The sequence below is a fragment of the Mustela erminea genome, chromosome 10 (assembly GCF_009829155.1).
Source record: "Mustela erminea isolate mMusErm1 chromosome 10, mMusErm1.Pri, whole genome shotgun sequence".
Taxonomy (NCBI): Eukaryota; Metazoa; Chordata; class Mammalia; order Carnivora; family Mustelidae; genus Mustela; species Mustela erminea.
The window spans coordinates 106,343,923-106,369,468 of record NC_045623.1 but is presented as its reverse complement, the minus strand read 5'-3'; positions in this window follow the sequence as shown (position 1 = coordinate 106,369,468).

Here is a 25,546-nt window from a genome sequence, read left to right as displayed (position 1 = left end):
AAAGAAAAAAAGATGCTCCTTTCTCCTTTAACTTGTCTTTATACTTTTGCCAAAATCAACTGCCCTTCTTCATGTGGGTCTGTTTCTAGATGCTCTACTCTGCACTGTTCTTTCATCAGCACTACACTGTAGTGACTACTTTAGCTTTGTAGTTAAGTCTTGAAATCAAGTAGTGTGGGTCTAAGTTGAGAAATATTCCCTCCTCTTCTATTTTCTGGACGAGTTTGTACAGAATTAGGATTAATTTTTGTTTAAAGACATTGCATAATTCACCTATCACACAGACCAGGACTCGAGTTCTATAGCAAGATTTTTAACCACAGACTCAAGTTCTCTAAAAGACAGGCAACTCTTCAAGTTGAGCGAAATTTAGGGAGTTCATGTCCTTTGGGGAATTGATCCATTTTTATCTAAATTGTTGAACTTATGGGCATAAAGTTGTTTGTAATATTCCCTTATTATCTTTCAATGATTGTAATGTCTTCAGTGATTCCACTCGCATTTATGATGCTGGCTCTTTTCTCTATTATTCTTGTGTAGTCTGACTTGAATTTTATCAATTTTACTGATCTTTTAAATCAAAACAACTTTGGTTTCACTGCTTTTTTCTATAACTTTCTTATTTTCTGTTTCTTGTTTTATTCTCTTTATTGTTTCCTTCCACCTATGTTTTTCCACTTAATTTGCTCTTTTCTTCTACTTTCTTATAAAGTGAAAAGTTAGGTTATTAATCTAAAGCTTTTCATTAATCTAATGTAATTAACTAATTGTTGAATTAATGGGTTAATTTTTAATATTTAATTAATTTTAATGTTGGAAATTTCCTCTCAGCTCTGCTTTACCTGCATCTCCCAAATTTTTGATATATTGTATTCTTAGCTTTACTCAATTTGAAATATTTTCTAATTTTCTTTTTGGCTTCTTTTTCACCCAAAATGTTTATTTAGAAATATGCATTAAATTTCAAAGATTTTTCCAGAGATCCTTCTTTTATTGATTTTTAGGTTTAATCTTCATGATCAAAGAAGATAATTTCTATTATTTCAACTCTTTTAAATCTTTGAAATCTGTTACATTTTTCCATAGAATACTTATTTATCTTAATGAATGTTCCAGAAGCCCTTACTAAGTATGTGAATTCTACTGCTTTTGAGTACAAGCCCTACAACTATCAGTCGGTCATATTGGTGGAAAGTGTCTCTCAGGTCTTCCACATTCACATTGATTTTCGATTTATTCTCTCTATTGCTATGAGAAGAGTGTTGAAGTGACTAAGTGTAATTGTGGGTCATTTATTTTTCCTTTCAGTTCTGCATTTTTCTTCCTGTATTTTGAAGCTTTATTGTAATGTGAGTAGTCACTTAGATTTATTAGGTCTTTTTCGTGAATTAACCCTCTTATGATTAGGCACTCTCTTAATTTTGAAGTTTACTCTGTCAGGTATTAATATAGTCACTCCAGCTTTCTCTTTATTTGTTTCTCCATGGTTTCTGACCTACTTATATCTCTATATTTAAAGTGGATTTTTTGTAACTAATATATAACTGGGTATTATATTTTCATCCAATCTAACAATCTCTGCCTTTTACTCGATATATTTAACCATTACATTTAATGTGATTATTGATATGGATGAATTTAACTCAACCATGTTATTATTTACTTTGTCTCCTATGTTCTTTTTAATTTCTTCTCATTTTCTGCCTTCTTCTGCACTATTTCACTGTTGGTGTTTTTTCTCATTTTAATTTTTTCTGTTGGATTTTTGACTATACTTCTTTATATTATTTTTTGGTGCTCAATGAGTGGATGATAGCGTTTGCGCCTAACCTGCCATGGTCTGTTTAGAGTTAATATTTTTGTGTTAGAGTTGCTCATCCTTAGCCAAACTGGTGGGTATGTAGTATTAGTATTTCATCAGTTTTAATTTTTGTGTCTAATGATGTTGAACATCTTCTCATGTGCGTATTTGCCATTGGTATATCATCTTGTCAGTTCAAATGTCAGTTCAAATCTTTTGTCCATTTTTAATTGGGTTCTTTTCTTTATTACTATTGAGTTGTAAGAATTCATTATATAGCTGATATATGAGATCTTTAGCAGATATATATCCATAATATCTTCTTATTTTCTGTATAATGTTTGCAATATCTGCAGAATTGTTCCTTTTCCCTTTTTCATTCTTTATATTGGTAATGTGTTTGCTCTCTTTTGTTCTTGATTAGTTTTATTAGGAGTTTATCAGTCTTATTGATTTTCTCAAATAATCTACTTTTGGCTCTATCAGTGTTCTCTATTGTACACTTGCTTTCTATTACATTTATTTATGCTTTTCTCTTTATAATTCCTTCCCTTCTATTTTCTTAGGAGTTGGCTTGATTTTCTTTTTCTTGCTTCTTAAAATGAGAGCTGAAGTTATTGATTTTTCAGCCTTTCTTCTTTTCTACATAAAGCTATAAATTTCTCTCTAAGTACTACTTTAGTTATAATCTACAAGTATAATATGATATGTCTTCATCATCATTTAGTTAAAAATATTTTCTAATTTCCAAATTTCCATTGTGATTTCTTTTTTGAACCACAGGTTACTTAGAAGTGTGTGGCTTAATTACTAAGCAGTTGGAGATTTTCTGGTTATCTTTTTACTATTGATTTCTAGCTTAATTGCACTGTGGTCAGAGAACATTCTCTGAATTATTTCAGTCCTTTGAAAATTGTTAAGCCCTGCTTTATGAGCCACTGTACAGTCAATTTGGGCAAATGACTCATGTGCATTTATTCGAGTGAAAAGAAGGCACATTCTGTCTTTGTTGGGTGCAGTGTTTTATATATGTCAATTAGGTCAATTTGATTAATTGTGTTGCTCAGATCTTCCATATCCTGCCAGATTATTTTGTCTGCTTCTTCTATCAACTATTGAGAAATATGTCTTAACATCTCTTACTATGATGGCTATGCCTCTGTGATTTTCCCATTTTTATATTTTGTCATATTTTGGACTGCACTTGAAGTATATCCTTGTAATATCATCCTGACCGGGAGTCCACTCTTTCATCTGCTTTATATGTTAGAATTCATGAAATATTGGGGGCGAAAGTCTCACTTCTGACACAGAAAAATGATTGGAAATTGGCAGAAATGGTTTCAAGAGAGGAAACACTGACAATGAGGTCTCTCCAGTCTAATAAGTAAGAGTAGCATAACACACACTGTGTCTCCAAATAATTCTTCCCTCCTGCCTGAATGCCATCTTTTGGAAAACATTCCACTAGAATGCCCAAGACCTTGAGCTAGAAAGCTTTTCCAAGCTTTTGGAACTGGGAATTAAGATGCAAATGAATCATATACTAAGTTGATATTTTTTATTAGTCAGTTGAAATCAAAATAGAAATAAAAGTTGTCTGGAAAGAGATGGAGGTTCCAGGGACCCCTAAGCAGGGAAGGAAAAGGTATAGGGACAAAGGAACAAAACAAAGTTAGTTCCCTGACCATTGGCTCTCATGGAGTAGACTGTAAAGGATGGCAGATCAATGGTTCTCTTATATTTGGACTGATGACCCCAGGGCCAACCCATGTCACAGCATATGAGGCTTCTGATCTTCCAGGAGCTAGGAGCTCCTCCAAAAGAAAGTGGATTCACTGAGTAGAAGTGGGCTAGCTCACAGCAACTATGAGCAGTTTTACACCATGGCTCAGTGAGTCCCAAGCAAGCAAGTTACATGCTCTTGTATGTAACTGCTCCCCAGGGCCAGGGGTCAGGGCCAGGTATATGTTATCTTCTGTATGATTAATGAGTCAAATTATCAAATTATTAAAGGTGTAATTGCCCAGGTCTTATCTAAGCACCACAGCAGAATGACGAAAGACCCACAGTCATTGCCCCAGAGGAATGTGCAATCTGGTGAGGAGGAGAGGGACTCATGAACAGCCAGAGAATAAGCACATAACCCACTGAGACTCAAGAACCAAATTTGTGTTGTGTAGAAACACAGGGAAGAAAGGACTCAGGGCAAACTGGCCATCAGGAAAGGCCTTGGGAGAGGGGCTTGAGGAGCCCCTGGAGAATGCTTGGGATAGAGAAAGAACAAGTTGTGGGAAGAGTGTAGCCAGAACACATGGGGAGGTGTGGACACTGGCCACGGCAGCAATGAGGAAAGACTTCCAGGCAGAAATCTGCAAAGAAAACACTTCTACTCTCAGATGCTCAAGGATCTCTAATAGCTTTATTGACGTAGAATTCGCACCCGATACAATTCACCAATTTAAATTGCACAACTCAGTGCTTTCCTTGCATTGACAGAGTTGCACAGATAACACCATGATCAAGTTTAGGGCATGTTCATCACCCCGAAAAGAAACCCCCTACCCAGACTAGCAGTCACTCTCCACAGGCTCTCCAGCCCTGGCAACTACTAGGTTACTTTCCACTTCTGTGGATTTTCCTGTTCTGGACATTTCCTATAAATGACCACTGTTATGGGATGTGTCCCCCAAATGTCCTATGTTGAAATCTTAATTCACCGTATCTCATAATGTTATCTTTCTTGGAAATAAGGTCATTGCACCTGTAATTATTTAAGATGAGGACGTACGGAAACAGGGTGGATGCCTAGTGCAGGGTAACTTCTGTCCTTCTAAAAAGGGGCAATTTGGACAAAGACACACACACAGGGAGAAGACCATCTACAAGATGAAGAAAAGCCAACGATGGCCAGCAAACCACCAGAAGCCAGGGAAAAAAGCATGGAACAGATATTCCCTCATAACCCTCTACAGGAACCAAAACCTGCTGGCACCTTGATTTTGGACTTTCAGCCTCTGGAAATGTGAGGGATAGATTTCTGTTGTTTAAGCCACTAGTTTGTGGTGTTTTGTTATGGTAGCCCAGGACACTCATGCAATACATGGTCTTTCGTGATGAGTTTTGTCCACGTAGTATCCTATTTCCAAGTTTCATCCATGTCCTAGCGAGTCTCAGAGCTTCCTTCCTTGCTGTAGCTGAATAATATCCCACCATGTGGGTAGACCACATCTTCTTTATCCGTTTTTCAGCCGATAGACATGCAGACTGTTTCCACTTGGGGGCTGTCAGGAACAACACCACTGGGGAGGTGTTTGCATGAGCTTTTGTGTGGACATATGCTTTCATGTCTCTCTGCTTCATACTTAGAAGTAGAATTGACCGATTGTAGGGCAACTCCGGGATTAACCTTGGGAGGAGCTGCCGGCCCATTTTCCAAAGTAGCCGCACCATCTCCGAACCACCAGCAGCCACGCGGGAGAGCTCTCGTATCTTCGCACCCTCACCAGCACTTGATATTGTCTGTCTTTTTGACGGTAGACACCATGGTGGGTGTGAAGTGATATTCAAGAATCTGCTTTTAGCCTTTTTTCCCAGACGGGCTGCACATGACCATGATTTTGAGACATCACATGCTATTTACAAGCATAGACCCAACATCCCTTCTTATCAAATGCTACTTTACCAAACCCTAAAATCCTCCGCGTTCTGCCTGAAGGTCAGCCAAGGGGACACGGCATCAAGTGACGGCGTCGCCTATACCGGGGTCCCCGGGCCCGCCCCTTGCAATTAAGGGGTGGGGGAGGGGTGGCACAGCTGGGCCTCCCTTCCTTCCTCGAGGTTACCATGGAAACCGTCACAGCCACAAGCCCTCCCTTGCCTTCCGGATGTTAATAAACAGCCTCATTATTTTGCAGAAAGTACTTTGAAAAATCAGCAGCTCCACAGTTTCATCCTGGTCCAAATTAATGAGGAAAGATTGGGACTTTTTTTTTTTATTGACCATGAAAAGAAGGAAGAGTTATAGCTCATTCGTGCACTTTTGCTGTATTTCTGTTTTATGCATTAGAAAGTGATTTCCACCTCCATTACGCATCCCTAATGCTCTCGTTGCGTTAAAGGTACGGACCAGGAATCTCTTTGGCCCATCAAGCCATCAAATAAATTGTGGCAAAAGATATTAGGAAGGAATCATGCTTACTGGTCAGCCCGGTGGTGCCGCCTGGAGAGAGAAACCTGCTTCCCAGCCAAGTGTCACTGAGAAGCGGGAATTGAGCAGCCTCTGTGCGAAAGGGGATCGGTCCGGGGTGCGTGTGAGCCCACAGACAGCCTGCTGGGCCCGGGAGAGGCCACACACCACAGCTGTGACACGAGCCCCAGGCTCCTCGGAAGCGAACGTGCACGGACTCTCAGGAGATCCTCCGCACCGGCTGGACGCGGGCTGGGAGCACGGCCCCTGCCGCAGGTAGCTTGCACCCAGCTGCCACTCCAGGGGGTCGCCGCGGGGACTGATCCCGGTACGCTCCTGTGGAGCTCCCGGTGTGCGGTAGGTGCTGAGTCCCCCCAACCCCAAGTCAGGAAAGTAGTCGCAGTTTACCTCTGGAGGGTAACCTCGCTGCACGGAAAGTGGGTACCTGAGGAAGGATGGGAAAAGCAGATCGCCAGTGAGAAACCACCCGTGAAGATCACCATGTCTCCAAGGTCAGGAGTGCCGGTTCCGGGACCCGGGCTGCTTGGGGTCTAATTAGAGGGTCACCGCCGACCCCCTCACTCCCTGCATGGCCCCAGGCAGCTCCTCCCTCCCCTTCTTGTCAGCTTCAGCATCTAACAGGTGAAGGCCACTGGGAGGCCCAGGTGAGAGAGCCCACGGACGAGCTTGCAGGTGACAAGTGCTGGGACATCTGATCAAGGTTTCGTGACCATGTTCCAAGTACCAGCAACAGCAGTTGACTGAGACAACTTTGGAGGCCAGAGAAGAATGGGCCGGGAGCCGACAGCTCTCTCCAGCCTCTGAAAGGGTGCCGTGAAGACGTCTCTGGGGCTCTTCTGACACCTCAGGCTGGTCGCCGCCGTGAGCCCTGCTTCCTCTGTGGCCAGTGCCAGGAGCTGAAGGTGGTCTGGCTGAGAATGGTTTCCTTTGCTTTGTCCCCAGCTTTCGTGCCTGCCGCAGGCTCTCGTCTTCCTAACGCTGGGATGCAAAGATGCGGAGGACAGCGCACTTCCTGCCGGTGAGTGCGTGCCTTGCCTGAGAGTCCGACAGCGCACTTCCTGCCGGTGAGAGTCCTCCCGCATTTTCACCGCACCCTGAGAGAGGGCTCCCAGGCAGCAGCTGGGGATGGGTTTGTACAGATAGACGTGAGTCTGGACACCCGCTCGGGGCCACTGTGCGTGCTCTGGGGTCAGTGACGACCATCAGAAGCAAAGAAAGAAGTGGGGACAGAAGGAAGAAATTGGTTCAAGACTAAGCAAAGGCTGGAAGGACTGTCAGAGGTAGCGGGGACGAGAAGAGAAGATTCCAGAAAGATTCTGACTTCTGGCCCGGGGACCCAGTCATGAAGGTGGGAGGGCAGAAGGAGGATCTTCATGGACCCTGGACACACCGAGAGGGGAGAGGGGGCTGGTGGGAAGCGGCTCGAGCAGGCGCAGTGGGAGGGGATTCTCAGCGTCTGCTGTCAAGAGGGGCTCTGGAAGCGTTTGGGGTGGAGCGCGTGGGGGCGAGGAGCCCGAGGGGGACCCAGAAGAAGAGCAGCGAGAGGTCAGGACAGCAAAGCGCTGTGTGCGTGCCGCTCCCACAGCGGGTACAGGAAGGAGAACTTTCCACCGGATCTGGGGACCGTCAGGCGCTACGGGTGGCTCTACGTGACCAGTCTGACCCAGTGGGGAGGGGGAGAGCACGTGTGGTGTTGCAACGTATGGGAAGCTCAGAGCCGCCCCAGGACTCGACCCACAGGAGAAAGAAGCAAGAGCGTGGGAAGCTGAAGGTGCCCCAAGGGAGACAGCAGGAGCTCAGAGGCTCCCACCAAGTCGCCCTGCCCTGCCAGGGGCCCCCCACCTGACCATGGGCAAGAGGCCTGGACAGGGGCCTGATGGGAGCCCAGGAGCTGCAGTCCATATCCACAAGGGCCTAGGGAACCATCCGTATGTGGCCTGACCACCACCACCCCCCACCCCCAGACAGGGAAATCCGTCAGCATGCGGACTGAGCCCGTGAACATGACCACACAGCACTGACTCCCCAAACCTGGTCCCTGCAGAAGCAACAGGGTCCAGGCTCAGACACAGCACACTCGCACACTAGCCAGTGCGAGAGGGGAAGCGAATGATAGGAGAGAACCCGACGGCTTTGAGGGAGCCTCTGTTGCCGACGTCCTGCCCCCTGAGCCTCCAGAGAGCATCAGCAAGGACGGCTCTGTCCACTCCATCTCCCCCAGGCCCGTCAAAGCAGCAACACTAATGAGCAGTGAAATGGCCAGTGAGGACTCTGGCAGGAGGAGAGCAAGCAGCGCGGTGGCCCACACACTCGGAGCCCGGCACACGGTCCTCGGACGCTGGCCTCGGCGGCCTCTCTACTCTGCATGCTTGAAGCAAGGGCAGGGCCTGGCAGCCAGTTTGTCGTAGAGGGTTTTCCTGCTTCTTCCTCGTTTGGGGCATTTCCTCTCGCCAGCGCCTGCAGAGCAGGCACTCAGCTGTGTAGGAGCCCGCCGGGCACCGCGCTAGTGCTGGGGTCTGTGGGAGGGGCGCAGGGGAGATGCCCCCAGGCAGGCACACCCAGCAAATCTCATTCACAGGAATTCACGGGACAGCGGCTAACACATTGGCTCGTGCACCCATGAGGGCTGCCCTGGAGGCAGAAAGAGGGAGGGCAGGAGAAGGCACCATTAAAATTGACAAATGAGGACCCAGAACAGCACCAGCTTCAGGCCCAGATGACCGCCAGCTTCCCACATTCACCCTATACCCACCCACGTCCCCATGGAAGCTTTGTGTGTGTCTTACGTGTGCATGGACCTTAGCATGAATGCATTCATAGTCTCACTATGTAGGCAAACTCGTATGTGTGTGTGTGTGTGTGTGTGTGTGTGTGTGTGTGTGTGGGGTGGACCCTCAAAAAACAGGTTTGAACTGGAAGGTCCACTTTTATACAGGTTTTTTCAAAAAATACAGTCCAGTAGTATAAAGGTATTTTCTTTTTTTTTATTTTATTTTTTCAGTGTTCCAAGATTCATTGTTTATGCACCACACCCAGTGCCCAATGCAATATGTATCCTCCTCAATACCCACCACCAGGCTCACCCAACCTCCCACACCCCCCGCCCCTCCAAAACCCTCAGTTTGTTTCTCCGAGTCCACAGTCTCTCATGGTTCGTCTCCCCCTCCGATTCCCCCCAACTCCCTTCTCCTCTCCGTCTCCCCAAGTCCTCCAGGTTATTCCTTATGCTCCACAAGTAAGTGAAACCGTATGATAATTGACTCTCTCTGCTTGACTGATTTCACTCAACATAATCTCCTCCAGGCCAATCCATGTTGGTACAAAAGTTGGGTATTCATCTTTTCTGACGGAAGCGTAATACTCCATAGTGTATATGGACCACATCTTCCTTATCCATTCGTCCGTGGAAGGGCATCTTGGTTCTTTCCACAGTTTGGCAACCGTGGCCATTGCTGCTATGAACATTGGGGTGCAGATGGCCCTTCTTTTCACTACATCTGTATCTCTGGGGTAAATACCCAGTAGTGCAATGGCAGGGTCATAGGGAAGCTCTATTTTTAATTTCTTGAGGAACCTCCACACTGTTCTCCAAAGAAGCTGCACCAACCTGCATTCCCACCAACAGTGTAAGAGGGTTCCCCTTTCTCCACATCCTCTCCAACACATATTGTTTCCTGTCCTGTTCATTTTGGCCGTTCTAACCGGTATAAAGTGATATCTCACTGTGGGTTTGATTTGAATCTCCCTGATGGCTAGTCATGATGAGAACTTTTTCATATGTCTGTTAGCCATTTGTATGTCTTAGAAATGTATTTTTTTGTCCTTACGATGTTCTTTTTTTTTTTTCCCATTTTGGTGGGAGTGTCATTTCTTTTTTTTATTATTATGTTATGTTAGTCACCATACAGTACATTGTTAGTTTTTGATGTAATGTTCCAAGATACGATGTTCTTTTTTTTTTTAAAGATTTTATTTATTTGACAGACAGATCACAAGTAGGCAGAGAGGCAGGCAGAGAGAGAGAGGAGGAAGCAGGCTCCCCGCTGAGCAGAGAGCCCAATGCGGGACTCGATCCCAGGACCCTGGGACCATGACCTGAGCCAAAGGCAGAGGCTTTAACCCACTGAGCCACTCAGGCGCCCCAAGATATGATGTTCTTAATAACACTCTTTTCTCCCGCTTGCTTTCTCATGAGAAGGTAGTAGATGATACATATAACACCCAAAGTGTGTGTTAATCGGCAGGGTTTAGTATCAGTAAGACTTCCAGTCAATAGGAGGTTAGTGGTCGTTAGGTTCTGGGTAGTCAGGGGTCATCCCTGGATTTTTGACTCCTGGGGGTCAGCCCCCAGCCCCCACGCTGTTGCAGGGTCAATTGTAACACGTACAATTGAAACGCATCAATGCCGCTCCTCAATGTTGACGTGGTCACCCCAGATCTCAAGACGGTCCCCCTCGTGATAGGAACCAGCACCTCATTGGGGGCAGGCTGGACCCAGACTGGATGCAGGGTTGACCTCCTTGTTGGGTCCATCCTGGGCTCAGGAACATGTGGGGCAGCTGTCCAGCCCTGGGGGTGGGGGGAGTCTTCCTCTAGTGCATTCATCACACATCTGTGGAGCCGCTCCTGCCCTCAGGCAGGACAGACAGACCAACAGATAAACGTACGGCATGCCAGGTGCTCTAGGAAACACGGATGACAGTAAGGAGGTTCCGGGGAGCCTGGGGGGAGAGAGAGAAGCAGGGGGTGGCATGGCCAGGGTAGGGTCCCTGAGAGGGCACCATTTGGGAAAGTCCTTGCAGGTGGTGGAGACTTGGACGATGGGATTGCAGGGGACGATCTGTCGGTGCAGAGGTCCTGCCGGACAGGGGTGCCCACGGGCTGGAGGGACGAGGGCTGGGACAGTGTGTCAGAGCAGGGAAGCCTGAGAACTGACTCTGGGAGCTGCCAGGGGTTTCCACGTGGGGTCTAGAACCACCAACAATTGGGCTTTGCTCTGAGTCAGTTGCGTTTCCTGTGGCTGCTGTAATTCAGGACCACTAACAAAGAGGTTTAAAATAACAGAAATGTATTCTCTCTTCATTCTGAAGGCCAGGATTCCAAAATGGTGGTGTTGGTAGGGATGAACCCCCCACCCCAGGGTCCCACCCCTTCCAGTCCCGGCGGCTGCAGCGGCTGTGATGGCCCTTGGTCTTCCTTGAGCACCTTCCTGTGGTGCTGTCCTGTGTGCCCATCTTCTGTCCTCACAAGGACACCTGCCACTGGATTTGGGCACACTCAACGCCCCGACGATTGCATCTCTATCCTTAACTCATGACATCTTCAAAGACCTTATTTCCAAATAAAGCCACATTCTGAGACACACTTTCGTACACTATTCAGCCTGCTGCAGGGAACCCTTGGAGGATCTGGGGGGCAGATATGACATGATCTGATTAGGTCTTTAAAGGATCTTTTGTCTGCTTTGAGAACAGGCTCAGTGGGGGTGGCCAGACCCGGGGCGGCTGCCCTAGTGTGGGAAGTGGGAGAGTCTGGGTCGGTCTGGAGGGGAGCACCGAGAGGCCTGGCTGGCAGACTGGATTCTTTCACCCGCCAGCCCCGGCTCCCCCAAACTAATTTCTGTGTTCTGGTCTCAGATCATTCCTTCCCACTCCCCGGCTCTCCTTGATGCTGCGCATTGCAAGGCCATTAGCTCTCAATCCATCAGCAGGCGGCTGGAGTGGCGTGCTGCAGCCCAGGGGTCTGTTCTCATCCATCACAGCCTGTGGTCCACACCACTCCGTCCCCTCACCCTGTCTGGGGTGGAAGCGGGCAGCCCGCATCTTCCTGGCCAAGGCAAGGTAGGAGATGTGCCCTGGGGCGTGGATGGGGGCGCTCGGGACCACCTGGGGCCTTTATGTGATGGCGCAGAGGATGGCCAGCCACGGTGCACAGAGTCACCCCGAGCAGGGGACGATGTCGCTCGGGGTCCTCACAGCCCCCCGGAGAGCTGCCATCCTTACACCTGGTGTCCACCGAGGAGTCGTGCTCCACAGAGCAGGAAATTCATGAATATATTTGTCACACAGGTATCTGGTGCCTGGCCCCTAAGTCCAGTCTACAGCGTATCAGAAACCCCGTGAAAGAGCGCTAAATGCACTTACAGCTGTCTACCCGGCTGTCGGCTTGGACAAGGGGGTCCACCCAGGAAGGAGCAGGATGTCCTCTTGAGAAAAACACTGGATTTCTTTCAAGGGAAAGAAACTGCAAAGTGGTTCCAGGGGCCATGGGTGTCCCAAAGATGGGTACAGAGCAACCAGGGGAACCCACAGGGCAGGACCCCACGGGTAAGAGGGTGTAGGAACCAAGTTCCCCTGCCTTCAGTGTAACTCCAAGGAGAACCCGTCATTCCTTCCCCTGTAGGAGCCCCTCAGGGAGATGAGGAGACAGAGCCGGTCCCGGTGCCAGCAGCGCATCGCAGCCTCGGCCAGCTCTCAAACCCCACTGAACACCCACATCTGAGCTGTGTCAAACCCAGAGCACCCACTTTAAGGAACTGCACCTCCTCTGCCAGGCCACTGGTGAGATGGAGCGAGTGCCTCCTGCCCCCATCCCCAAAACAAACACTCCCCTGTGGTTTTCAAGATTCTCCATCAGGAGGCTGAATTCCCCACTGCTGGCCTGAGAGCTGAATTCCCAAGATGTCTGGACCGTGGGTGTCCCAGCATCATCTCGCAGACAGAGCCAGTGGCAGCACTGATGGCAGAAGGCACGGTGCGGCCGGGGCCCTTCAGCAGGGCTCTCGCTCCCCACGGCGACGACGGTCTGGGACCACACAGGCCTCCAAGCAGCTCAGCCAAGACTCAGGTGCCCAACCTAATCCACTGGCACCTGAACGTTTCCAACCTCCTCCCTCTGGTGGAGCATCCCTGGGCGTCCACGGGACGGGAGGATCCCCCACGTGCTCTCAGAGACCTCACGGGGACACAGACCCTGTTCTTCACAAGGACTCAGGGTAGAGATGTATGTGGCTTGCCATCATGTCAGCAATGGGTTTCAAGACCTGTCTTCACACACAGCCTCCTCGGGACGACGGAGAACCCCAGATCACCTCATTGCTTGACAATAAAGACTTCTGCCTTTTACTAGATTCCCCTCCGTTAGAGGGAAAACAGACAGTTTTCTGGGCTATTTTTTTTTTTCAGATGTGTATCACCATAAAAATATGTGCACAATTTGCCTTAAATTCTTTTCAGAGCAGGTTGGGTTTAAATGAATAACAAAATAATAATACACTCACATAGTTAGAATCATAGGTTACCTATATCTTAATTCCACCTTGTCACTTAACGCGAAGGTAGATGCTTTTCCCCATGTTATTATGGGTTCATAAGCCTAATTTCTAATCACTGTTCAGTTTCTTCAAGCACTATAATTTACTAAAGCCCTTGTCTGTGGTTGGTCATTTATTTCCAGGGTTTCTATGTTGTAAACATTTCGGCAAAGGTATGAACCAAATTACTAATTATCAAAGCATCCACAGTTTCTATCTGCCCAGTTTTGCACTATGGGGCAGGAGGACTAGGAGCTGGGACCATCTGTCCTCAAGGAGTTTGTCGTCTGTGAGGGAAGCAGGACCACACAGTAAACGATGATGGAGCCCACACAGGTGGGGGGGGGAGACGGGGGTGTAAAAAAAAATTAAAAAGAGATGGATACAAATATTGAAAATATAGTGCCAACCATTAAAAAAAAGTACATGTGTGTGTGCACCGCACAGTAACTTGAGAAATCTAATGCCAGAGGAAACCTGAGTGGCATTGGATTGTGACCACCAGTCACAGCGGAGCCACGGGAAGGCCCCCCCGGGCGCACTTCATGGGCTGTAGGAGATGGTGTCCGGCCTGTGCTGTCTGCGCTGAGCTCCCGGCAACGCCAGACAATGCGGTGAGGGAGGGAGGAAGACCAGGCTGGGGGGCCCCGGGGTATGGAAACAGCTGAAGGCCCCAGGCTCCCTCTGCACTGTGGCTGGTCCTCCAAGAAGCTGTCTGGCCCTGGGGGGGAGGGTGGAGGTGAAAGTCCGCAGCTGCCGACTTCCCCCTCCCCGCATGCGCCCCCGGAGCTGAGCGGGTTAACGTTCGCTGTGCTGGGCCGGTTGCCCTCTTGCCTGTTAAGATTCACAGCCATACATGGAACACAACAGACTGTGAAATGTAATAAATCTGGAGTTGCCTCTCAATTTCACCAATAATAATTAGCAAATTAAAATGGAAATGTCACCACAAACCCATAAAAATTCGTCAGTGCAGGATGGAAAACTCTCCCAGGAACAGAAATGGCTTTTGTCCATGTAATACCCCAGGCAGAGGTTACCTGGGGTGCAGCCCGTGCGCCTGGAGAGCCCCGCTCGGAGCTGACGCATCCCGGGGTCAGCTGTCTTTACGTGTCAGCAAGCTGACATGACCCTGTCACCGAGCCTGCTTCATGGAGCCAGTAATACATGGATGGGGCTGAAGCTGGTGCTCAGACAAGGCAAAGGGCAGCAGAAAGCATACCAGACGACACACCTCAGTTTCTCCGTGGCCAGCACCCTGGCCGCCGTGCATCCATTGGGCCAAACTAGAGGAGGATTGGGAAATTTTGAGCAAATCGTGCACCATCTGGCTTGCATTTTGGAGTTGAAGGCAAAGAGTGTCCACAAAGAGTGTCCCCACAGTTCCACCGCGGGGTCCTCCCAAGCTGGCCCTGGAACTCTGCTCCTGACAACCAGACATCTCCCTCAGCGTAGATCTGGGTTCCCTCACAAGAAAACGCGACTGTGAAAACCCAAGCTTTCCCCAAATCAACAAAAGATGGAGACACTATCCACGTTATGCAAAATAATTCCTTGTTTCAGTAAATAATGACATTCAGCACTTCGACTTCAGACGGATCTGAGGTCCCAGGGACCAGATCAGTCCTCCTACCTGAAACAAGAAAAAGTCTGCCGTAGCCCGTGTTCTCCAGTGAGACAGAAACAATAGGATAAACGGATACAGATGTCTCCAAGGAAAGAGATGTACCGCAAGAAACTGGCTCACATGATTATGCAGGCTGAGTCCCAGGACCTCCGTCTGAATACCCAGGACGGTCGACCTGAGGTTCCTGACCAAGAAGGTTGGTCAGGTTCCAGACCCAGAAGAGCCAATGTTCCAGCTCAAGTTTTAAGAAGACCAAAAAAATTATTCAAGATTTTGGACACCAAAGATAGGAAATGAAAGAGGTGAGCACTGAAATTGCTCCTGCTGACTGTCTCCTATTTCCAGGCGTAGGCGCAGATGAGCATGGTGGGCGCCCCGAGTGCAGAAAACCTCTCTGAGAGTCCCGGAAAACCTTGGCAGGGAGAGTTTGCAGGACAGAGAATCAGACAAAAGAGTTGCACAGACATAGGGAACTCTGGGGATCAGCAAATGGTCTCCTTGAATACCCAGCTAGGTACTGACCAGCTCGTGTAGGCAAGGAAACGTCACAAGTCCACAGAAAAAGCCCTCCCCCCCAAAGATCAGAAAGAACAGGACCCATTGCTCACACGAAACACGGTTACTGCCTGTTAACCCCGGCTGGGCCAAAGAACCCCATACTTCCCAGGGCCTTGGGCAGAATACACAGGAGGGTCTTGCCTCAGTCAGGGGAGTCATAACCCATCAACTGAGCACAAGTCAATGTGCTTCCACCTTACGAAACTAGAAAAGGAAGAGGAGATTAAGCCCCAAGTAAAAAGGAGAAGGGGAGTAATAAGAATCAGAGCAGAAATCAGTGATGGGGGGGGAGAAGATGGAGAAAAATCAATGAAACCAAAAGCTGATCTTTGAGAAGACCAATAAAATCGATTTATTGATTTTTGCAAAAGAGTGAGAGAGAGAGAGAGGGAAAGAGAGAGAGATGACAAGCAGAGGGCAAAGTAGACTCCCAGCTGAGTGGGGAGCCCGATGTAGGGCTCGATCCCAGGACCCTGGGATCATGACCTGAGCCAAAGGCAGACGCTTAACCCACTGAGCCACCCAGGTGCCCCAAGACCAATGAAACTGATAAGCCTCTAGGCAGACTCATCAGAATAAACAAGAGAGAAGACAGAAGTTACCAATACCAGGAACGAGAGAGGTGCGTCCCTACCAATTCTCCAGACAAGTAAGGGAGTTTAGGAAGGCTTCAGGACACAAGAGCAATACACAGAAGTTGACCGTATTTCTAGATACTGACCACAAACCATCAGAAACTAACATTGGAAAGAATGAAACATTAACATAGTGTCAAAAATGAAATGTTTAAGGATAAATCTGGTAAAAGATGTGGAGTATCTGTACACAGAAAACATTGCCATGAAGATATCATGATGACCTAATTCATAGAAAGATACACAGGGTTCCTGGGTCATAATATGCATTGTAGTTAAGATGATGGTTTTCCCCATTGGATCTATAGAGTCAATGCAATCCCATTCTAATGACAGCACACTTTGGTTGGAAATTGATAAGCTGATTCTGAAGTTCATATATATAGAAATGCATACAAAGAAATTAGAATAGCCAAAACCATTAGAATTGCTAAAACGATTTTTAAAAATAGTTGGTTGATTTTAAGATTCATTGTGAAGATTTATTGTAAAGACAGTGTGGTATTGTGTCAATACCAACAAAGAGATCAGTGGGATACCAGAGAGCACAGAAATAGACCAACACATCTAAGGATAGCGAGGTTGCTGGGTTTTTATATATGTATATATAAAGTTGCAAAGGCAATTCACTGGGGAAAGACTAACCTTTCCAACAAATAGTGCCGGAGCAGTTGGTTATACACAGACTGAAAAAAATAGCTTCGATTCATGCCTTGCACAGGATATAAAAATTAACTCAAAATTGATCGCAGTTCTAAATGCAACACCTAGGTACCCAACTATAAAACTTCTATCAGAAAGCCTTTGTGACCTTGAGTAGACAAAGATTTTTATGTGACACCAAAAGTACAATCCCCGCAATAACAAATCAATACACTGGACATCATCAAAATGTAAAACTTCTGGTCTTTGAAAGATACTGTTAATAAAATGAAGACACAAGGTATAAACCAAGAGAACAACAGTTGCAAAGGACATCTCCAATGAAGGCTTTGTTTCCAGCACACTTAAAGAACACATAAAAAGAAAAATTAGGGACTTAATTTTTACAGGGCAGAATATTTGAATAGATACTTCACCAAAGATGTCCAGATGGCAAGTAAGTGTGTGAAAAGATGCTTGACGTCATAAGTCATCAGGGAAATGCTAACTCAAATCTCCCTGACATCTCACAGCACATCTATTAGACATCTGCAATTGAAAGGGGTTTCATAGGGGGTGTGGTGTGTCCGTGGAGGAACTGAACCCTCATACTGAGGGGACTGTAAGATGGTACGACTATCCTCGGAAATAATTGGGAGTTTCTTAAGAAGTCAAGGCACAAGATCGAGTCATTCCACACTTAGGTGTTTACGTTTACTCAAGAGCATATGTTCACGCCGACGTCTTGTGTACCGACATTCCTTCCTAGCAGCTTTATTTACAATGGCCAAAAACAGAAAACAAGCCAACCACCCATCAATGGGTGAATGAGTGAGTAGGTCATGATCTATGCACACAGCAGAAGACGTCTCAGCAACATAAAAAGGAATGAACCATTGACACATGCTATGTGAACGCACCTCAAAATAATTATGCTGAATGAGAGAAGCCAGATTTCCACACCCCCCCATAAAAAATAGAGAATATATACAATATGATTTTATTTCTATAAAATCCTAGAAATTGCAAACTGCTCTATAGGGACAGAAAGCAGACCAGGAGTGCCTGGGATTCCCAGGGAAGGAGCACAGGAGGGACACGGGGGAAGGATTCGGAAGCACCACGAGGAAACTTAGACCACTGGCTATGTGCATTTTCCGCATCATTCAGATGGTGTCTTGGTTTGCTCAGGCTGCTATTACAAGGCACCCACGCTGAGTGGATCAAACCACAGAAATCTGTGTTCTCAGAGTTCCGGAGGCTGGACATCTGAGATCAGGGTGTGGGCAGAACTGGTTTTCCCGACACCTCCCTCTGGTGTACTGATGGCCATCTCCTCTCCGTGTCCCCACAGGGTCTTCCCCTGTGTCCTAATTTGATCTTCCTATAGGGACATCCATGGTACTGAGTTAGGCCCCCTCCACACCTGCACAATGACCTCATTTCACTTATGCTCCTCTTTAAAGACCTTGTCTCCTAACACAGTCATGTTCTGGGGTCCTCGGGGTTAAGACGTTAGCCCTGGAATCCGGGGAGGGGGCGGGCGTGTACACAGTTGCGTGGGTAAGAGCTGGTTTCACAGGTGTCCATCTATGTCCCTGTTCCTCGTAAAAATGTATGATTTATTTTACGTTAACTGTACCTCTCTAGAGCAGAGTTTTAGAAAATATTACTCTCCGGTTATTTTGTTTGTGCTGTTGAATAATGAGCTATTCCACTGCATGCAATCTGGTCCACCAAAATACGGTTTGAGCATAATTGTGGGGAATAAATAGCTTTCTAGGGGGAGGCCTGCCTGTAGGTTTCTTCTCCACATTTTCTTGTAACTTTGCATGCCTTTCTCTACTAGCTTCGCCCTGGAGACTGACCGCCCCGCGCTCCATATGGAGAACACGGACGGCTCACTGCAGTCCTGGAGGGGAACAGGTGCAGGATGAAAGCCGCCGCGTCCACGCTCGGCGCGTGCTGGCAGAGCTGTCTCTTGTTAACCACTCACCTGGACTCTTCTGACGCTCTGGGAGCTGAACAGCCTCCCTGAGAGTCTCCCTGGACCACAATCCAGGATGCCTGGCTCCCCAGTAAGCAGCTTACAGTTCCTGGAGAGAAGAGCTGAGCTCGCCCTGCTCCTCCGTCTGCACACAAAGGTCCGTGCGTGCACCATGCCACAGTCATTTTTAAGAAAAGACTATTTTGGCTTCTTCCCTCCACCCTCCTTCTGTCCCCTAATTTGCCTCAGGAACCCTGGGGCGTGCATTTGGCCAGGAATCCGTGGACGGGACCGCTCAGGCGGTGCCCAAGTTTGCTCTGGTCCAGATAACACGTGGCTCGGAAACACAAGTGAGCCAGCGAGAGGACTCCGACCAGTCCCAATGCGTGAGTCAATGAGGACAGCCTGGCAGAAAGCAGCCCCTCCCCTGTCACCCCCCCATCAGTGAATCTGCTGACTCCCTTCCCCGCGCTTGGCACACATGCCTGTGTCGGTCGCTAAAACCTAAGCCCTACAAGCAGAGACCTTGTTTTCCTCATCCATTACAGTATCCCGGGCACTTAACAAAAGCTGACACATGGTAGGTGCTCAGTAAATGTTTTTTTTTAATGAACAAATTGGGCTATAAACCGTTACAGGATGTCCTGTGCCGCTGAAAAGCTCCTGCCCAAAACCATTTCGGCAGGCTGGAGACCTTGCTCTAGGAGCTCCTGGGACGCCCAGGGGTGGGAGCACCGACCTACTTCAATCAGAATACCTCGTCCCTGCCTGTCTCATATACTGTGGTTCCATGAAAAATTTGCGTTAAAGAAAAAAAAATAGGGATATGCTTGTTTTTTAGATGTCTACAAATCATTAACGTAGACTTGAAGACCAACGTCATGCCATTTTTATCAGGCTTTCTTGCGAAGCCGGAGCAGTGACTGTCCTCAAGCCGCTGTGCTCTCTAAGATCTCATGAGCGGAGTCTGCAAATACTTTCTCTATCACCGCATGTGAAGAACGGTTTTCAAACCAACGGATCTGCCCATGCCTGGGTCTGAGGTAGGAGGTCGGACCAGCGCGGCTCTATCCTGCTGCATCGGTGCCCCGCTCTCCCCTCTGCTTTCATCAAAGGCTGGCGAGATGGGCGTGATGCTGCCCAGAGAGAAAGCAAAAGAAAAGCACATGGGACAAAAGAGAGGCAAGGCGGCCAAGAGGAAATCTGCTGTCTGCAGAGAGTGGGGCGGGCTGGAAGGTGCCGGCACTGACGACATAGGTGCAGGGCGCTGCAGGGCAGGGAGCAACCTCCAGCGCCAAGAACGGGGAGAGGGAACGGTCTATTTCTTCCAGGTGCAAAGGGCTCCTGGTTTTCCCATCGTTCTACTCTGTGTTATGAGCAGTTTGAACCTCTCCAAAGGGATCCTTCTCTCACATAACAGCCCAGATCAGGTTCACTTTCTCGATGATAAAGCCCATGGCTACAATGGGACGCAGCATCTTCCAAGAACCTACCATTGGTCCACCGACTGGGTGGTAATGGAGTGGACTTGGCCCTTGTGTCTGCCTGTCCCCCTCTGTCCTCCTGGTGGAGAGGGGCACTTACCTGTAGGGTAAAATGTTCCAAGCACAAGCCACAGGGAGATGGTAGGAGTGGCTCCTGGACTTGCTGATCTTTCCCAAGTGGGAAATGCGCGCTGAAGGTGAGCAGCATCTTTGAGATGAGCTCCAGCCCCGCCACGAAAGCAGGAGGGATTGAGTCCAGATGTGGGCTCTGCATCGAGGAAGTCCCAAGCCTACTCCCCCGGCGGAGAGCGCCTGGCTGACCGCAGAGTTCACCACCACATGAACATCATCCTTTCGATCCCTCATCAAATGAGATGGGACAGTGGTGGCCAGCAGGCAGAGAGGCACACACTGGCATCACACACTGGATTCCTGTGGGGAAAATGCTAGAAGGCTGCCCTTAAAAAAAAAAACCCTCAAAAGAACATTTCCTGTGCCAACTCTCCCAGACCTCAGCTCTTTCTAAGTAACTTGGGTACCATTTAATCCATTCACCTCAGCCCATCAAGGACCTACCTGCATGGGTCTTACCAGCGACAACCCAACCTCTACTGGGACAGCCCCAGGAGCAAGGCTGTTCACTGCCTGGCTGGGTGGCCCTTTCCGACTTTGAAGAGCTCCGACTTTTAGAAGTTCCTTCCTTTTATCAGTTGAAAACCTATTTCTCTGAAACCTCATTTCTGCCCTCGAGGTCACACAGAGAAATGAGTTCTTTCCCGTCCAGAGAAATACCCATCCCACGTTCAGAGGCAGCCACGACACCAGCAACTCGACTTTCTTCTCCGGGATAAACATGGTTGTTGCTTCAACCTTCTTCAGATTCTGTCTAGATTTATCAAGGATGGTTTAAAATGTGTCATCAAGAAGCGAAGGCATCGCAAGTGTGTCTAACCGGCGTGGAACACCTCAGACGGTGGCCTCCCAGACTCCTGCCAGTGCGATCAAATGCTTTCTGGTCTGCAGACTTTCTAGAATCTGCCTTTCTCCCCATTCTGGAATGGGAGTGTTTTCTTATCTCTGATTTTCTGGAGCTTCCCCCCATTCCCCATGATTCCTCATACTGCCAAATGCTGTCTGTGCTGCAGCCACAGCCTCTGTGCTGGGGTGCCACGGGGAAGAGCTAGAGACACGAATCCGCGCCAGCAAGGCACTAGAATGTTCTTTTTCTTGCTGGATCACAGCATCACACACAGGTCCGTTGGTCTTCCAGATCAACTCTGTCGGGACAGATGCTCGACTCACCCATTTCACTGACGATAAAAGCAAGGCACAGAGTCATGAGTGATCCCAAGGGCCCAACGCCCACTGATGGACGTTTCTCAACCTTTCCCCAAACCTTCAAGCCCCTCCCGCTGGAGCTGAACCTCATCCCTGGAAAGAATGATTCTTCACTGTTCTGACACGCCCCTCCCATCAACATCTCCGTCCGCAAATGGGGAGGGTCCCAGAGGTGGCAGCACCAAGGGACCATTTGGAGGCTGCAGATAAGGCCTGAGCGTGAGGCTTGAAGACAGGCCTTCTGCCCTCTGGCCTTTCCAGCCTGACAGCACTCGCCCTCTCACTCCGTGGCCAGGAAATTCTACTCCTCATGACGCAGGGAGAGAACTCGTGTCTCCTGATAACAGGATCCTAAAGGCATCCCCCAAGTCTGTCCCGCCCAGGGCCGGCACACAGGCAGGGACCGCTGGTAACAAATGAGTCACGCACTCAAGTCTCAAAAGAGGCCCGAAGGTGGCAGGAACCGGAACTTGCTGTGACTTTTATGTTCCCTTTCAGAACGGCCGTAAAGAAAACAAGACATAAAACACCTCCCCTGTATAATTTGCTCATTTATAGGTGGTTTCGTCACTTTTTTTAAATGGCTACCCGAAGCGATCTTTATGCTTCCCTATGGCTGCTAATGCACGCCCTGAGAAAGCCAAGGAGCTAAGGAAGTTGGGGGGCCCCGGGGGAGGTGCCCCTCAAGCCCCCACCTCCATCCCGCTCTGTGGCCTGGCGGCAGTGGGCAGCGGTGGGCACCAGCCGGCCTCAGCCCTGCTCTGTCTGCGGACCACCCTCATGGACCCGCGGTCTGAGGGTGCTTCCAACCCCCAACCCCCTGAAGGGGAGGCAGGTGGGCTCCCCCGAATTTGAATTTATAGCTGGAAGGACCAGACAAGGTGCAGAGATACACGTAAAGAGAGGGAGGCAGAGGCTGATCTTCCCCGCCTCCCGGGGACACCTGCTCCGAGACACAGCCCCGCTCCCGCGCCCGCCGCACCTCTCCCGCACCTGGTGAGCTCGTGGAAAGCTGCCATCGTCTGGCTGATTCCCTGCTCCATCGGTTATTTAATTTTTTTCATAATTAGGGATAGAAATCATCTAAAAACTTTACGAGACTGTGATTTAAATATTTAAGCCACTGCTGCAAGGATTTGTTGATTGCTATCTGTATTTATATAAATTTATTAAATTTAACTTAATTTATTTTTAATACAAATTAGACTGAATTAAGAAAAATTTATTAAATGCTAAGTAAAAGGCGCTCAACGTTGAACTCTCAAATTATATTTACATTTCACATAATTACAGGCTCACAGGGGGTGGCAAAAACAGCACAGACAGGTTCCAACGTACCCTGGCCCCGGGGTCCTTGGGCTGTACAAGCTTACGTAACTGTAGTAGAAAATCCGAGGCAGGAGAGGAGCAGCGCTGTGATGCTGTGACGCTGGACATGAGGGGATTTCACCAGCTTCTCCATGCGCCCGCGCGTGTGTCTGTGCGTGTGTGCCTGCCTGCCTGCGTGTTTGTGTCTGCGTGTGTGCGTGTGGTTCTACACAGCTGCATCACGTGTGTAAATCCCTGTGACCACCAGAATGCAGGTGCAGAACGTCCCCAGCCCCGCGAGGACCCTCGCCCAGGCCACCTGTTCATCCCTGTGGTTTGCTCACTCGGACGCCTGGGAGGACCTGCGCCCCAGCCCGTGTCCATGGCATGGCGGCCTCACATGGTCCATCCGCGGAGCAGGTGCCCACCGCGGGTGCTGAGTGACGGATTCTGTACCCACGTGAATTCCTCAACAGCCTTGAATGTGACTAGATCTACACACAACACAGGAGTGGCCAACTGGTCTTCCTCCCGAGGCGACTCAGCTGAGAGCAGGTGAGGGGAACGAAGGCTGACGAGGGACGCCTCCAACCTGCTCCGACCCAGCCCTCGGCACCAGCCACACTCACCCACCCACCGCTCGTCCGTCCAGTGATGCGAGACATGGGGGACGTCCAGCCGCTGGGGACACTTTCCCAGGCACCTCTCAGGAAGGGCTGGTTACAATGACTGCCGAGTGACCCACCCCCTGAGGGCCCTCAGCTCTTGAAGAAAGGCAGGGGACAAGGAGAGTGGCCGCCCCCCCCCACCCCGCGCTGTTTTCCCAGGAATCTGCCGCTGTCGGCAAGGGGGTTGCAGGGCGCCCCCCGTTCCTCACACTCCGCAGTCAGGACGCTCTTGGGCAATTTCTTCCTCCCCTTCAGAGGTGCCCTGGGAGTTCACGTCCCAGTAACACTAGCTGGGCTGCAACACTGCAGTGTTGAAGCCCTATGTCATGGGCCCTAACTGGGTTCCCCAAGAACATAGGCCACTCATGGTGAGCCGGGGCAGGACACTGGGGATCCTGGCCTCCAGGCCCCTCAGTTCCTTTTGCCTCCTTCTTGAACCTGCCTAGGGCCCTGGCTCACGGCCCCTCTGCACCCCAGGCTCCCCGTGGCTCCCATGAGAAGGGAGTTCACGGCTCCTCTCTGTGGCTAGTCGGTGGTTTCCAGATCCCGATGGCCGCCCGTGTCCATGGCAACAGCCACTCTCAGCCTTCTCCACCTCAGCCGCCCTTTCCAATCCCAGACTCCAAAGGGAACAGAGACCATTGGCCTTTTTGGGGCCGCAAAGGTCCCCTGGGATCACAGGCTTGGAGAGCTGCCAGTGTGAAACCAAGTCCAAAATGCGCACACCAGGTGCACACATCAGATGTTGCCAGAAAGGCATTTGGTCTCCAGGGAGAGAGTAAAGGAAGGATGTGCGTGCATTTTAACGCAACACAGCAGGGACTCTGTCTATGGCTGGGGAGTGGCCATTTGGGACCTCGCCATCCCCGACGAGTCTGAACAGGTCTGGGCCCTGATGCGGCTCCTGCATGAGCCCTTCCCTCCACCCGCGGGGCTGGAGCTCAGACAGAGCTGGATCCCGAGTGCCTGAAGCACCCATGGGGGTCCCTGTATCAATGACAGTGACTCTCAGTGAGGGTTACTCCATCTGTGAGCTAGATAATAAGCTCTGCCCTCTGACCTTGCCAAGAAGGACCCCAGACCTGTCCCTGACCCGCAGCTCCACACATCCCTATGGACCCCAATCATGCATCTAGATTCCAGAAGCTTCTTAAGAGCTGAGACCATGTTCGCACCCCACCCCCGAGTCCCATGCTTGGCACACAGAACACCTACAGTTAACAGTACCGTGTTGTGTGTTTTAAGATACATGAAGAGGGAGATCTCAGGCTACATTCTTTCCGAAAGCACACACACACACACACACACGCACACACACACAAGAACACAAGGACAGCTTCAGAGGTGACAGCTAGATACATTTCGTGCCTTGATAGTGTCACTGGGACTCGCATATGTCCAAACTCACCACAACGTACACCCCAAACTGTACAGTTTTCTGTATGTCAGGGATATCTCCAAAGCTACAAAGGAGCATATTCTGAAAATGCAGCTGTCAAATGAATGAAAGAAGTGGTAAATCAGCCCAAGTAGTGAGCTGCTCTGCTGGGACTAAGATAAATCCTCAGAGCCCTTCGGGGGACATTTGGGCTCTCACCTGACCCCTCCCGGTCACCCTCAGGGCCGCTGTAAGAGTGGGGAGCCTCTGGGCTGCACAGGGGGGAGAGGGACGTGCTGCCTCCCCGGGGCACACACTGCGCCCAGGAGACCCTAACCAGTTGAAATCCGCTCCCTCCGTGGAGCCAAACCTACCACATGAAGACCCAAAGCCACGGCAGTTCAAGGAAGACACAATCGTGTCATTTGATTTGCTCACCAGAAAGCGGGTCAGATGGAAAGGTTACGACGCTCTCGAAAATATCCCGACATTATTTTTTCTCATTTTAATGTTATCATTTCGCCGTTTCAGAGAGAGGATTTCTATTTATCAGTGGTGAATAAATGCTTCTGAAATCTGGGATTACTGACTTTGACCT